This window comes from Tachypleus tridentatus, unplaced genomic scaffold (assembly GCF_004210375.1).
Source record: "Tachypleus tridentatus isolate NWPU-2018 unplaced genomic scaffold, ASM421037v1 Hic_cluster_3, whole genome shotgun sequence".
Classification (NCBI taxonomy): domain Eukaryota; kingdom Metazoa; phylum Arthropoda; class Merostomata; order Xiphosura; family Limulidae; genus Tachypleus; species Tachypleus tridentatus.
This window is the reverse complement of record NW_027467783.1, coordinates 159,979-177,149: the sequence shown is the minus strand read 5'-3', so window position 1 is coordinate 177,149 and position 17,171 is coordinate 159,979. Positions and strand designations below refer to the sequence as shown.

Below are 17,171 nucleotides of genomic sequence, written 5' to 3'. Positions count from 1 at the left end.
TAGTGTAGATGTACACATTTATAGATATATCCTACTAAAATACATTAGTGTAGATGTACACATTTATAGATATATCCTACTAAAATACATTAGTGTTGATGTACACATAGATATATCCTACTAAAATACATTAGTGTTGATGTACACATTTATAGATATATCCTACTAAAATACATTAGTGATACACATTTATAGATATATCCTACTAAAATACATTTATAGATATATCCTACTAAAATACATTAGTGTAGATGTACACATAGATATATCCTACTAAAATACATTAGTGTTGATGTACACATATAGATATATCCTACTAAAATACATTAGTGTTGATGTACACATTTATAGATATATCCTACTAAAATACATTAGTGTTGATGTACACATAGATATATCCTACTAAAATACATTAGTGTTGATGTACACATTTATAGATATATCCTACTAAAATACATTAGTGTTGATGTACACATTTATAGATATATCCTACTAAAATACATTAGTGTAGATGTACACATTTATAGATATATCCTACTAAAATACATTAGTGTAGATGTACACATTTATAGATATATCCTACTAAAATACATTAGTGTAGATGTACATTTATAGATATATCCTACTAAAATACATTAGTGTTGATGTACACATAGATATATCCTACTAAAATACATTAGTGTTGATGTACACATTTATAGATATATCCTACTAAAATACATTAGTGTAGATGTACACATAGATATATCCTACTAAAATACATTAGTGTTGATGTACACATTTATAGATATATCCTACTAAAATACATTAGAGTAGATGTACACATTTATAGATATATCCTACTAAAATACATTAGTGTAGATGTACACATTTATAGATATATCCTACTAAAATACATTAGTGTTGATGTACACATTTATAGATATATCCTACTAAAATACATTAGTGTTGATGTACACATTTATAGATATATCCTACTAAAATACATTAGTGTAGATGTACACATTTATAGATATATCCTACTAAAATACATTAGTGTAGATGTACACATTTATAAATATATCCTACTAAAATACATTAGTGTTGATGTACACATAGATATATCCTACTAAAATACATTAGTGTAGATGTACACATTTATAGATATATCCTACTAAAATACATTAGTGTTGATGTACACATAGATATATCCTACTAAAATACATTAGTGTTGATGTACACATTTATAGATATATCCTACTAAAATACATTAGTGTAGATGTACACATTTATAGATATATCCTACTAAAATACATTAGTGTAGATGTAAACACATTTATAGATATATCCTACTAAAATACATTAGTGTTGATGTACACATTTATAGATATATCCTACTAAAATACATTAGTGTAGATGTACACAGTTATAGATATATCCTACTAAAATACATTAGTGTTGATGTACACATTTATAGATATATCCTACTAAAATACATTAGTGTAGATGCTAAAAAACACATTTATAGATATATCCTACTAAAATACATTAGTGTAGATGTACACATTTATAGATATATCCTACTAAAATACATTAGTGTAGATGTACACATAGATATATCCTACTAAAATACATTAGTGTTGATGTACACATATAGATATATCCTACTAAAATACATTAGTGTTGATGTACACATTTATAGATATATCCTACTAAAATACATTAGTGTTGATGTACACATTTATAGATATATCCTACTAAAATACATTAGAGTAGATGTACACATTTATAGATATATCCTACTAAAATACATTAGTGTAGATGTACACATTTATAGATATATCCTACTAAAATACATTAGTGTAGATGTACATATAGATATATCCTACTAAAATACATTAGTGTTGATGTACACATAGATATATCCTACTAAAATACATTAGTGTTGATGTACACATTTATAGATATATCCTACTAAAATACATTAGTGTAGATGTACACATTTATAGATATATCCTACTAAAATACATTAGTGTTGATGTACACATTTATAGATATATCCTACTAAAATACATTAGTGTAGATGTACACATTTATAGATATATCCTACTAAAATACATTAGTGTAGATGTACACATTTATAAATATATCCTACTAAAATACATTAGTGTTGATGTACACATAGATATATCCTACTAAAATACATTAGTGTAGATGTACACATTTATAGATATATCCTACTAAAATACATTAGTGTTGATGTACACATAGATATATCCTACTAAAATACATTAGTGTTGATGTACACATTTATAGATATATCCTACTAAAATACATTAGAGTAGATGTACACATTTATAGATATATCCTACTAAAATACATTAGTGTAGATGTACACATTTATAGATATATCCTACTAAAATACATTAGTGTAGATGTACACATAGATATATCCTACTAAAATACATTAGTGTTGATGTACACATAGATATATCCTACTAAAATACATTAGTGTTGATGTACACATTTATAGATATATCCTACTAAAATACATTAGTGTAGATGTACACATAGATATATCCTACTAAAATACATTAGTGTTGATACACATTTATAGATATATCCTACTAAAATACATTAGTGTTGATGTACACATTTATAGATATATCCTACTAAAATACATTAGTGTAGATGTACACAGTTATAGATATATCCTACTAAAATACATTAATGTAGATGTACACATTTATAGATATATCCTACTAAAATACATTAGTGTTGATGTACACATTTATAGATATATCCTACTAAAATACATTAGTGTAGATGTACACATAGATATATCCTACTAAAATACATTAGTGTTGATGTACACATTTATAGATATATCCTACTAAAATACATTAGAGTAGATGTACACATTTATAGATATATCCTACTAAAATACATTAGTGTAGATGTACACATTTATAGATATATCCTACTAAAATACATTAGTGTTGATGTACACATTTATAGATATATCCTACTAAAATACATTAGTGTTGATGTACACATTTATAGATATATCCTACTAAAATACATTAGTGTAGATGTACACATTTATAGATATATCCTACTAAAATACATTAGTGTAGATGTACACATTTATAGATATATCCTACTAAAATACATTAGTGTTGATGTACACATTTATAGATATATCCTACTAAAATACATTAGTGTAGATGTACACATTTATAGATATATCCTACTAAAATACATTAGTGTTGATGTACACATAGATATATCCTACTAAAATACATTAGTGTTGATGTACACATTTATAGATATATCCTACTAAAATACATTAGAGTAGATGTACACATTTATAGATATATCCTACTAAAATACATTAGTGTAGATGTACACATTTATAGATATATCCTACTAAAATACATTAGTGTTGATGTACACATAGATATATCCTACTAAAATACATTAGTGTTGATGTACACATTTATAGATATATCCTACTAAAATACATTAGTGTAGATGTACACATTTATAGATATATCCTACTAAAATACATTAGTGTAGATGTACACAGTTATAGATATATCCTACTAAAATACATTAGTGTAGATGTACACAGTTATAGATATATCCTACTAAAATACATTAGTGTTGATGTACACATTTATAGATATATCCTACTAAAATACATTAGTGTAGATGCACACAGTTATAGATATATCCTACTAAAATACATTAGTGTAGATGTACACATAGATATATCCTACTAAAATACATTAGTGTTGATGCACACATTTATAGATATATCCTACTAAAATACATTAGAGTAGATGTACACATATATAGATATATCCTACTAAAATACATTAGTGTTGATGTACACATTTATAGATATATCCTACTAAAATACATTAGTGTAGATGTACACATTTATAGATATATCCTACTAAAATACATTAGTGTAGATGTACACATTTATAGATATATCCTACTAAAATACATTAGTGTTGATGTACACATAGATATATCCTACTAAAATACATTAGTGTTGATGTACACATTTATAGATATATCCTACTAAAATACATTAGTGTAGATGTACACATTTATAGATATATCCTACTAAAATACATTAGTGTAGATGTACACATTTATAGATATATCCTACTAAAATACATTAGTGTAGATGTACACATTTATAAATATATCCTACTAAAATACATTAGTGTTGATGTACACATAGATATATCCTACTAAAATACATTAGTGTAGATGTACACATTTATAGATATATCCTACTAAAATACATTAGTGTTGATGTACACATAGATATATCCTACTAAAATACATTAGTGTTGATGTACACATTTATAGATATATCCTACTAAAATACATTAGTGTAGATGTACACATTTATAGATATATCCTACTAAAATACATTAGTGTAGATGTACACATTTATAGATATATCCTACTAAAATACATTAGTGTTGATGTACACATAGATATATCCTACTAAAATACATTAGTGTTGATGTACACATTTATAGATATATCCTACTAAAATACATTAGTGTAGATGTACACATTTATAGATATATCCTACTAAAATACATTAGTGTAGATGTACACATTTATAGATATATCCTACTAAAATACATTAGTGTAGATGTACACAGTTATAGATATATCCTACTAAAATACATTAGTGTTGATGTACACATTTATAGATATATCCTACTAAAATACATTAGTGTAGATGTACACAGTTATAGATATATCCTACTAAAATACATTAGTGTAGATGTACACAGTTATAGATATATCCTACTAAAATACATTAATGTAGATGTACACATTTATAGATATATCCTACTAAAATACATTAGTGTAGATGTACACATAGATATATCCTACTAAAATACATTAGTGTTGATGTACACATAGATATATCCTACTAAAATACATTAGTGTTGATGTACACATTTATAGATATATCCTACTAAAATACATTAGTGTAGATGTACACATAGATATATCCTACTAAAATACATTAGTGTTGATGTACACATTTATAGATATATCCTACTAAAATACATTAGTGTTGATGTACACATTTATAGATATATCCTACTAAAATACATTAGTGTAGATGTACACAGTTATAGATATATCCTACTAAAATACATTAGTGTAGATGTACACATTTATAGATATATCCTACTAAAATACATTAGTGTTGATGTACACATTTATAGATATATCCTACTAAAATACATTAGTGTTGATGTACACATTTATAGATATATCCTACTAAAATACATTAGTGTAGATGTACACATTTATAGATATATCCTACTAAAATACATTAGTGTAGATGTACACAGTTATAGATATATCCTACTAAAATACATTAGTGTTGATGTACACATTTATAGATATATCCTACTAAAATACATTAGTGTAGATGTACACAGTTATAGATATATCCTACTAAAATACATTAGTGTAGATGTACACATTTATAGATATATCCTACTAAAATACATTAGTGTAGATGTACACATTTATAGATATATCCTACTAAAATACATTAGTGTAGATGTACACATTTATAGATATATCCTACTAAAATACATTAGTGTAGATGTACACATATAGATATATCCTACTAAAATACATTAGTGTTGATGTACACATTTATAGATATATCCTACTAAAATACATTAGTGTTGATGTACACATTTATAGATATATCCTACTAAAATACATTAGTGTTAGATGTACACATTTATAGATATATCCTACTAAAATACATTAATGTAGATGTACACATTTATAGATATATCCTACTAAAATACATTAGTGTAGATGTACACATAGATATATCCTACTAAAATACATTAGTGTTGATGTACACATTTATAGATATATCCTACTAAAATACATTAGTGTTGATGTACACATTTATAGATATATCCTACTAAAATACATTAGTGTAGATGTACACATAGATATATCCTACTAAAATACATTAGTGTTGATGTACACATTTATAGATATATCCTACTAAAATACATTAGTGTAGATGTACACATTTATAGATATATCCTACTAAAATACATTAGTGTAGATGTACACATTTATAGATATATCCTACTAAAATACATTAGTGTAGATGTACACATAGATATATCCTACTAAAATACATTAGTGTTGATGTACACATTTATAGATATATCCTACTAAAATACATTAGAGTAGATGTACACATTTATAGATATATCCTACTAAAATACATTAGTGTAGATGTACACATTTATAGATATATCCTACTAAAATACATTAGTGTTGATGTACACATAGATATATCCTACTAAAATACATTAGTGTTGATGTACACATTTATAGATATATCCTACTAAAATACATTAGTGTTGATGTACACATAGATATATCCTACTAAAATACATTAGTGTTGATGTACACATTTATAGATATATCCTACTAAAATACATTAGAGTAGATGTACACATTTATAGATATATCCTACTAAAATACATTAGTGTAGATGTACACATTTATAGATATATCCTACTAAAATACATTAGTGTTGATGTACACATAGATATATCCTACTAAAATACATTAGTGTTGATGTACACATTTATAGATATATCCTACTAAAATACATTAGTGTTGATGTACACATTTATAGATATATCCTACTAAAATACATTAGTGTAGATGTACACATTTATAGATATATCCTACTAAAATACATTAGTGTAGATGTACACAGTTATAGATATATCCTACTAAAATACATTAGTGTTGATGTACACATTTATAGATATATCCTACTAAAATACATTAGTGTAGATGCACACAGTTATAGATATATCCTACTAAAATACATTAGTGTAGATGTACACATTTATAGATATATCCTACTAAAATACATTAGTGTAGATGTACACATTTATAGATATATCCTACTAAAATACATTAGTGTAGATGTACACATTTATAGATATATCCTACTAAAATACATTAGTGTTGATGTACACATAGATATATCCTACTAAAATACATTAGTGTTGATGTACACATTTATAGATATATCCTACTAAAATACATTAGTGTTGATGTACACATTTATAGATATATCCTACTAAAATACATTAGTGTAGATGTACACATAGATATATCCTACTAAAATACATTAGTGTTGATGATAGATATATCCTACTAAAATACATTAGTGTTGATGTACACATTTATAGATATATCCTACTAAAATACATTAGTGTTGATGTACACATTTATAGATATATCCTACTAAAATACATTAGTGTAGATGTACACATAGATATATCCTACTAAAATACATTAGTGTTGATGTACACATTTATAGATATATCCTACTAAAATACATTAGTGTTGATGTACACATTTATAGATATATCCTACTAAAATACATTAGTGTAGATGTACACAGTTATAGATATATCCTACTAAAATACATTAATGTAGATGTACACATTTATAGATATATCCTACTAAAATACATTAGTGTAGATGTACACATAGATATATCCTACTAAAATACATTAGTGTTGATGTACACATAGATATATCCTACTAAAATACATTAGTGTTGATGTACACATTTATAGATATATCCTACTAAAATACATTAGTGTAGATGTACACATAGATATATAGATATATCCTACTAAAATACATTAGTGTTGATGTACACATTTATAGATATATCCTACTAAAATACATTAGAGTAGATGTACACATTTATAGATATATCCTACTAAAATACATTAGTGTAGATGTACACATTTATAGATATATCCTACTAAAATACATTAGTGTTGATGTACACATAGATATATCCTACTAAAATACATTACTGTTGATGTACACATTTATAGATATATCCTACTAAAATACATTAGTGTAGATGTACACATTTATAGATATATCCTACTAAAATACATTAGTGTAGATGTACACATTTATAAATATATCCTACTAAAATACATTAGTGTTGATGTACACATAGATATATCCTACTAAAATACATTAGTGTAGATGTACACATTTATAGATATATCCTACTAAAATACATTAGTGTTGATGTACACATAGATATATCCTACTAAAATACATTAGTGTTGATGTACACATTTATAGATATATCCTACTAAAATACATTAGTGTAGATGTACACATTTATAGATATATCCTACTAAAATACATTAGTGTAGATGTACACATTTATAGATATATCCTACTAAAATACATTAGTGTTGATGTACACATTTATAGATATATCCTACTAAAATACATTAGTGTAGATGTACACATTTATAGATATATCCTACTAAAATACATTAGTGTTGATGTACACATTTATAGATATATCCTACTAAAATACATTAGTGTAGATGTACACAGTTATAGATATATCCTACTAAAATACATTAGTGTAGATGTACACATTTATAGATATATCCTACTAAAATACATTAGTGTTGATGTACACATTTATAGATATATCCTACTAAAATACATTAGTGTTGATGTACACATTTATAGATATATCCTACTAAAATACATTAGTGTAGATGTACACATTTATAGATATATCCTACTAAAATACATTAGTGTAGATGTACACATTTATAGATATATCCTACTAAAATACATTAGTGTTGATGTACACATTTATAGATATATCCTACTAAAATACATTAGTGTAGATGTACACAGTTATAGATATATCCTACTAAAATACATTAGTGTAGATGTACACAGTTATAGATATATCCTACTAAAATACATTAATGTAGATGTACACATTTATAGATATATCCTACTAAAATACATTAGTGTAGATGTACACATAGATATATCCTACTAAAATACATTAGTGTTGATGTACACATAGATATATCCTACTAAAATACATTAGTGTTGATGTACACATTTATAGATATATCCTACTAAAATACATTAGTGTTGATGTACACATTTATAGATATATCCTACTAAAATACATTAGTGTAGATGTACACATAGATATATCCTACTAAAATACATTAGTGTTGATGTACACATAGATATATCCTACTAAAATACATTAGTGTTGATGTACACATTTATAGATATATCCTACTAAAATACATTAGTGTAGATGTACACATAGATATATCCTACTAAAATACATTAGTGTTGATGTACACATTTATAGATATATCCTACTAAAATACATTAGTGTTGATGTACACATTTATAGATATATCCTACTAAAATACATTAGTGTAGATGTACACAGTTATAGATATATCCTACTAAAATACATTAATGTAGATGTACACATTTATAGATATATCCTACTAAAATACATTAGTGTAGATGTACACATAGATATATCCTACTAAAATACATTAGTGTTGATGTACACATAGATATATCCTACTAAAATACATTAGTGTTGATGTACACATTTATAGATATATCCTACTAAAATACATTAGTGTAGATGTACACATAGATATATCCTACTAAAATACATTAGTGTTGATGTACACATTTATAGATATATCCTACTAAAATACATTAGTGTAGATGTACACATTTATAGATATATCCTACTAAAATACATTAGTGTAGATGTACACATTTATAGATATATCCTACTAAAATACATTAGTGTTGATGTACACATAGATATATCCTACTAAAATACATTAGTGTTGATGTACACATTTATAGATATATCCTACTAAAATACATTAGTGTTGATGTACACATAGATATATCCTACTAAAATACATTAGTGTTGATGTACACATTTATAGATATATCCTACTAAAATACATTAGTGTAGATGTACACATTTATAGATATATCCTACTAAAATACATTAGTGTAGATGTACACATTTATAGATATATCCTACTAAAATACATTAGTGTTGATGTACACATAGATATATCCTACTAAAATACATTAGTGTTGATGTACACATTTATAGATATATCCTACTAAAATACATTAGTGTTGATGTACACATTTATAGATATATCCTACTAAAATACATTAGTGTAGATGTACACAGTTATAGATATATCCTACTAAAATACATTAGTGTAGATGTACACAGTTATAGATATATCCTACTAAAATACATTAGTGTTGATGTACACATTTATAGATATATCCTACTAAAATACATTAGTGTAGATGCACACAGTTATAGATATATCCTACTAAAATACATTAGTGTAGATGTACACAGTTATAGATATATCCTACTAAAATACATTAATGTAGATGTACACATTTATAGATATATCCTACTAAAATACATTAGTGTAGATGTACACATAGATATATCCTACTAAAATACATTAGTGTTGATGTACACATAGATATATCCTACTAAAATACATTAGTGTTGATGTACACATTTATAGATATATCCTACTAAAATACATTAGTGTTGATGTACACATTTATAGATATATCCTACTAAAATACATTAGTGTAGATGTACACATAGATATATCCTACTAAAATACATTAGTGTTGATGTACACATAGATATATCCTACTAAAATACATTAGTGTTGATGTACACATTTATAGATATATCCTACTAAAATACATTAGTGTAGATGTACACATAGATATATCCTACTAAAATACATTAGTGTTGATGTACACATTTATAGATATATCCTACTAAAATACATTAGTGTTGATGTACACATTTATAGATATATCCTACTAAAATACATTAGTGTAGATGTACACAGTTATAGATATATCCTACTAAAATACATTAATGTAGATGTACACATTTATAGATATATCCTACTAAAATACATTAGTGTAGATGTACACATAGATATATCCTACTAAAATACATTAGTGTTGATGTACACATAGATATATCCTACTAAAATACATTAGTGTTGATGTACACATTTATAGATATATCCTACTAAAATACATTAGTGTAGATGTACACATAGATATATCCTACTAAAATACATTAGTGTTGATGTACACATTTATAGATATATCCTACTAAAATACATTAGTGTAGATGTACACATTTATAGATATATCCTACTAAAATACATTAGTGTAGATGTACACATTTATAGATATATCCTACTAAAATACATTAGTGTTGATGTACACATAGATATATCCTACTAAAATACATTAGTGTTGATGTACACATTTATAGATATATCCTACTAAAATACATTAGAGTAGATGTACACATTTATAGATATATCCTACTAAAATACATTAGTGTAGATGTACACATTTATAGATATATCCTACTAAAATACATTAGTGTTGATGTACACATAGATATATCCTACTAAAATACATTAGTGTAGATGTACACATTTATAGATATATCCTACTAAAATACATTAGTGTTGATGTACACATAGATATATCCTACTAAAATACATTAGTGTTGATGTACACATTTATAGATATATCCTACTAAAATACATTAGTGTAGATGTACACATTTATAGATATATCCTACTAAAATACATTAGTGTAGATGTACACATTTATAGATATATCCTACTAAAATACATTAGTGTTGATGTACACATTTATAGATATATCCTACTAAAATACATTAGTGTAGATGTACACATTTATAGATATATCCTACTAAAATACATTAGTGTTGATGTACACATTTATAGATATATCCTACTAAAATACATTAGTGTAGATGCACATAGTTATAGATATATCCTACTAAAATACATTAGTGTAGATGTACACATTTATAGATATATCCTACTAAAATACATTAGTGTAGATGTACACATAGATATATCCTACTAAAATACATTAGTGTTGATGTACACATATAGATATATCCTACTAAAATACATTAGTGTTGATGTACACATTTATAGATATATCCTACTAAAATACATTAGTGTAGATGTACACATAGATATATCCTACTAAAATACATTAGTGTTGATGTACACATTTATAGATATATCCTACTAAAATACATTAGTGTTGATGTACACATTTATAGATATATCCTACTAAAATACATTAGTGTAGATGTACACAGTTATAGATATATCCTACTAAAATACATTAATGTAGATGTACACATTTATAGATATATCCTACTAAAATACATTAGTGTAGATGTACACATAGATATATCCTACTAAAATACATTAGTGTTGATGTACACATAGATATATCCTACTAAAATACATTAGTGTTGATGTACACATTTATAGATATATCCTACTAAAATACATTAGTGTAGATGTACACATAGATATATCCTACTAAAATACATTAGTGTTGATGTACACATTTATAGATATATCCTACTAAAATACATTAGAGTAGATGTACACATTTATAGATATATCCTACTAAAATACATTAGTGTAGATGTACACATTTATAGATATATCCTACTAAAATACATTAGTGTTGATGTACACATAGATATATCCTACTAAAATACATTAGTGTTGATGTACACATTTATAGATATATCCTACTAAAATACATTAGTGTAGATGTACATATTTATTAATATATCCTACTAAAATACATTAGTGTAGATGTACACAGTTATAGATATATCCTACTAAAATACATTAGTGTAGATGTACACAGTTATAGATATATCCTACTAAAATACATTAGTGTTGATGTACACATTTATAGATATATCCTACTAAAATACATTAGTGTAGATGTACACATAGATATATCCTACTAAAATACATTAGTGTTGATGTACACATAGATATATCCTACTAAAATACATTAGTGTTGATGTACACATTTATAGATATATCCTACTAAAATACATTAGTGTAGATGTACACATAGATATATCCTACTAAAATACATTAGTGTTGATGTACACATTTATAGATATATCCTACTAAAATACATTAGTGTTGATGTTCACATTTATAGATATATCCTACTAAAATACATTAGTGTAGATGTACACAGTTATAGATATATCCTACTAAAATACATTAATGTAGATGTACACATTTATAGATATATCCTACTAAAATACATTAGTGTTGATGTACACATTTATAGATATATCCTACTAAAATACATTAGTGTTGATGTACACATTTATAGATATATCCTACTAAAATACATTAGTGTAGATGTACACAGTTATAGATATATCCTACTAAAATACATTAGTGTAGATGTACACATTTATAGATATATCCTACTAAAATACATTAGTGTTGATGTACACATTTATAGATATATCCTACTAAAATACATTAGTGTTGATGTACACATTTATAGATATATCCTACTAAAATACATTAGTGTTGATGTACACATTTATAGATATATCCTACTAAAATACATTAGTGTAGATGTACACATTTATAGATATATCCTACTAAAATACATTAGTGTAGATGTACACATTTATAGATATATCCTACTAAAATACATTAGTGTAGATGTTCACAGTTATAGATATATCCTACTAAAATACATTAGTGTAGATGTACACATTTATAGATATATCCTATTAAAATACATTAGTGTTGATGTACACATTTATAGATATATCCTACTAAAATACATTAGTGTTGATGTACACATTTATAGATATATCCTACTAAAATACATTAGTGTTGATGTACACATTTATAGATATATCCTACTAAAATACATTAGTGTAGATGTACACATTTATAGATATATCCTACTAAAATACATTAGTGTTGATGTACACATTTATAGATATATCCTACTAAAATACATTAATGTAGATGTACACATTTATAGATATATCCTACTAAAATACATTAGTGTAGATGTACATATAGATATATCCTACTAAAATACATTAGTGTTGATGTAGACATTTATAGATATATCCTACTAAAATACATTAGTGTTGATGTACACATTTATAGATATATCCTACTAAAATACATTAGCGTAGATGTACACATAGATATATCCTACTAAAATACATTAGTGTTGATGTACACATTTATAGATATATCCTACTAAAATACATTAGTGTTGATGTACACATTTATAGATATATCCTACTAAAATACATTAGTGTAGATGTACACATAGATATATCCTACTAAAATACATTATTGTTCGAACGTACGTTTCAAAGAACTATTTGAAAGTTATGAACAGTTCCTTAGGCAAATAAGTTTCTCTTCTTCAATATTAAAACTAAAATATTAACATTTATACACAATCTTACACGAACACACGAATTAATTTGTATTTATATATTACGTTTCAAATATAAAATGTTGAAAACTGTATATGGTCCTTTCTTTATGAAAACTGTATATGATCCTTTCTTTATGGAAACTGTATGTGTTCCTTTCTTTATGAAAACTGTATGTGTTCCTTTCTTTATGAAAACTGTATGTGTTCCTTTCTTTATGAAAACTGTATGTGTTCCTTTCTTTATGGACTTTCTTACTATATACGACAATTTCTTTTCATAAAATGTTGATATTTATGAGCAGTTTTTTGTGAATATACAAACTTTTATATCTATTTCGTCTTTCGTAGTGAAATAAATATTTGACTAATAACGTCTAAAGAAGACACCGCGGGGTTCATTTTTGTTTGTTTTGAATTTTCGCGCAAAGCTACTCGAGGGCTATCTGCGCTAGCCGTCCCTAATTTAGAAGTGTAAGACTAGAGGGAAGGCAGCTAGTCATCACCACCCACCATCAACATTTTAGGCTACTCTTTTACCAACGAATAGTGGGATTGACCGTTACTTTATAACGGTCTGAAAGGGCGAGCATGTTTGGTGCGACCGGGATTCGAATCCGCGACCCTCAGATTACGAGTCGAACGCCTTAACACACTTGGCCATGCCATGCCCCGCGGGGTTCATTGTTTCAGCTTTTTAAGTTCAAAATAACTTATCGTGGAAACTAAAATCTCAAATGAAACGTAAATATGAATACGCAAAAATTAAACCATGCCAATTTTATATTTTAACAGTGAATTAGGATATATATTTAGCACAATAAAAAAATGTACAACTTACCATTTTTATTTTTTAGCAGGTTTAGAACTCCAAAGCGATCATTGTTGTTAGTAAGTGTTTTGTTTTTTTTAATCAAGTTTTGCCCGTCACTGACCTCGACTTGTTTGGAGGTCGAGGGGCATGTAAAGTAACCACGAAAATTACAACTCGTATCACGAGGTAAGTCACCTTAACTTTCTTATAACAGCAACATGTTAATGGACCAAAATTTCATTGTCCACTTTCAATCTCTCTATCTTATTATGTAGTCTTGAATAACAGGTTAAAATATTTAATACAAAAATAGTTAAATGAGTTAACACTTAGCTTTTAACACTTCTCTACATATTCGTATTTCACTATTATTCATCAATGGTTGCATCATTTAGATGTGTAACCAACGTCTGTTATTACCGAGTTTTGGAAAATACTGAAGTCATCACGAACCTTTTCCTTTGACGTGAAAATGACCAAGAATCATTTCTGGTGTACAAGTGTGTGCAGCTGTCCCTACTTGTGAACTGACAGACTGGTGGTGGTGGTGGGTGACGACAGCGTTCTCCTCCTTTACCGCTAATTTTTGTCTGATTGAATAATAGGCTTTGACCTTCACTGTTGTAACGCATTCTTACACAGAGCACTAACGTATTAGTGCTAGAACTATACTAAGGAAAATCATGCGACCTGTTAACACTGTTATGATACACGAAGAGAAGAAGATAGAAAGTAGTAAGATAAAGGATGAGTAAAACCCAGATCGTTAATTTAGTTTAGGGCCTACAATGAAGGCGGTTCATCATTTAACTCAAACTAAAACACAAACAAAACTCAGAATTTATACAGATGTGGCAATACTGATTAACATGAAGAATTCGCTTATAAAAGAGGCTTTCTTTGTAAACGTGTAAAACAAGTTAATTCTAAACCGGATGTAGGAAAAAAACGTAAAAGTTTTTAACTTTAAGTTCACACAAAAAAGTAAAAAGTAATACAGACTAGTATTATAAATGGAAATAACTATTTAAAAATTTAGAACTGACAAGTAGGAGACACTAAACATAGAAACAGCTATTCATAGTGAGCTTATCAGCTGGTTTTACGGACAGAGGCGTCGCTCGGGTGTTTAGCGCCCCCTCGTTACACAATTTTCTTAATTATGTAACATCAATTTGGCACCTCCCTCAACCCCGATGCTGCGCGCGGAGACAGATGCCCCCTTGCTCCCTCCCACTAGCTACGCCACTGTTCACGGACCGATTTTCACTGGTGGATGACAAAGAAAAAGACAACGTTAAGAAAGCACCATTGTAATTTATATCTTTAGTAAGGTATGTTCAGGAACATTTTTTTACATTTTCAGCGTTTTTCATACAGATAAGGGCATTCTTGTAAACCAGATATCAAAGATTCGTAAATATGTACTATTCTTCTTAGGTGTAGGTTACACATGGCACCAGCTATCTCATGGAAGCTTGTACCAGTTTGATCCTATTTCTGTGCCCCCTTCCTGAGGCTGGATAAACCTATCTCAGTGGAATTATAAGTACACGTAAAAGTGGTATGGGTTGGAGTTACTTTTATAGTAGATCTTATTTGGCATTGTTGTTGAAGTCTGTAATCTAAGTACTACGAGAAACCCCATTAGAGTCCCTTGGACTGACAGTAGTCCTTATATTGTCTTGGTCCTATGTGGACGACTTGGGAAACCATTCTACCCAGAAACCAGTTAAAGACTAAACAAATATATACTTTAACCAGTATGCAAGATACATTACACTTTTCTGGAGAAAAACATTTTTGTTCATTTTCTTTCGGCCCCCAGCTAGTACAGCGGTATGTCTCCGGATTTACAACGCTAAAATCAGGGGTTCGATTCCCCTCGGTGGGCTGAGCAGATAGCCCTTTGTGGCTTTGCTATATGAAAACAAACAAACGAACAAATTTTCTTTCGTTTTGTTAACTTTCTTTTGTTTGTTCTTCCTTTGTTCAACTTATTCCATCCATAACATTACCGGGACCTAATTTTTGCGAACATTTGAACTTATTTATTGGACAC

At 26.9% G+C, this 17,171-nt stretch overlaps 1 pseudogene across 1 annotated transcript in view; it reads right to left on the bottom strand.

The window, feature by feature from the left end:
• LOC143243655 (endothelin-converting enzyme homolog) overlaps positions 1–15,306 on the bottom strand; it is a 90,795-nt pseudogene extending 75,489 nt beyond the window's left edge. Inside the window, exon 1 of the transcript XR_013024696.1 lies at positions 15,137–15,306. The product of XR_013024696.1 is annotated as an endothelin-converting enzyme homolog (transcript). The remainder of the gene's footprint in view (positions 1–15,136) is intronic.
• Positions 15,307–17,171: the final 1,865 nt, after the last annotated feature.